This window comes from Dioscorea cayenensis, chromosome 10 (assembly GCF_009730915.1).
Source record: "Dioscorea cayenensis subsp. rotundata cultivar TDr96_F1 chromosome 10, TDr96_F1_v2_PseudoChromosome.rev07_lg8_w22 25.fasta, whole genome shotgun sequence".
Lineage (NCBI taxonomy): Eukaryota > Viridiplantae > Streptophyta > Magnoliopsida > Dioscoreales > Dioscoreaceae > Dioscorea > Dioscorea cayenensis.
Window position 1 is genome coordinate 14,788,377 of NC_052480.1, and position 1,614 is coordinate 14,789,990.

Sequence of the window (1,614 nt, forward strand, 5' to 3'; positions counted from 1 at the left end):
TTTAGAAATTTTCTGCAGAGCCTGCAGATTTTTCTAAGTCATCCAGAGAAAACACACGGGCGTGTGGAATTTCTGCACGCCCGTGGATTTGCACTGCGAGCACATCTAGAGAAGGCACCGGGGCGTGCGGCTGCCCCTGTGAACGACCATGCGATTAGCACACGCCCATGGGTAATTTCCGCACGGACGTGTGAATTCCCGCAAGGTTTGGAGAATTTTCCCAAGAGCACACAGGGGCGTGGACTTGCCCCTCTGGGTGACCTTGTGACCCATGCACGAGCGTGGGTAATTTCCACACGCCCGTGTGAAACTCTGTAGAGGAGTTCTCTCCATCCCGAGAAAACACAGGGGCGTGCAGCTTCATCTGTGAGTTGGGCTCGTGAATGTCCACGCCCGTGTGGAATTTCTGCACGGGCGTGTATAAAACTTGGTATTTTTCACGGATATCAAGAGAAGCCACAGGGGCGTGCGGCTTCCCCTGTGGGTCAGACGCATGGGCGTGGGTATTTTTCACACGGCCGTACGATAGCAGTCAAAGTCGAAGGAGTGTTTTCCCGAGTGCGCACAGGGGTATGCGTGTGACCCTATGGCTCTTTTGTAATAAAGCGCATGGGCATGGGTAATTACCACACACCCGTGTCGATGCACAGAACATCAAGGGTCACGAGTCCTTTTTAAAGAAGATAAGTTTCTCTCCCCCTTCACGACCTCTATTCGTCTGAAAACATTCTCACATCATTCTCCGATTTCATAGCGCTACATTGATAGGATATTTGTGAGGTTTTCTGGCCGGTTCTTCATTTTCTCATCCCATCTCGTCGGTAAGCCCTATTCATCATTTTCTTTGCCAATTCATGGTTTCCATGGATTAATCTGGTTAATAATGCTTCGCTTCTTCAATTAGAAGGATGATTGATGTTTAGAACAAAGTTAGAAGTATTTTTAAGTTGTATTGTTGAATTTTTGGAGCGCGGTCGTACGGTTTTGACGCCCCATGAATCCACACGGGCCTGCAGAAATTCCACATGATCGTGTGGATTTCTACAATATTATTTTATCAAATTGTTTGATTAATTTTGTTTCAAATTTTGCAGATTATGGCACCTCGATCGAAGAAGCAAGATGATAAGAGGTCGCGTGAGTCATCCCCTTAGCCTGAGGGCATGAAGTTTGTGATTCCAGAGCATCAGGTTCACTATGAGCGCTTGTCAAGACTCTGGTTTGGACAGACTCGATTCCTGGACATGACTATACCGCGAGATCTAAAGCAGGCAGATAAGTTCGCTGATGAGGTAGAGGTTCTCATTTCAGCAGGTGGTTGGCGGCAGTTATTGACGATTAGAGAGCCCGCCATCTGAGACTTTGCACTGGAGGTACTATCATCATTCGAATTTTACAGATCTCACACAAGCTTCAAAAGTTTGGATACCATTCAGTTCAGAGTATTTGGACACCACCATAGCTTTACCGTCACTCAGTTTTTGTTACGACTTGGCTTGTATGAGGTGGCATTCACAGATACGGAGGAGTACGCTCAGTTACCGACTGATTATCCTTCAACCTTGACCCCGTAGAGAGCTTATAGAGTGCTATGTAGTCAGGGTCAGTACTAGC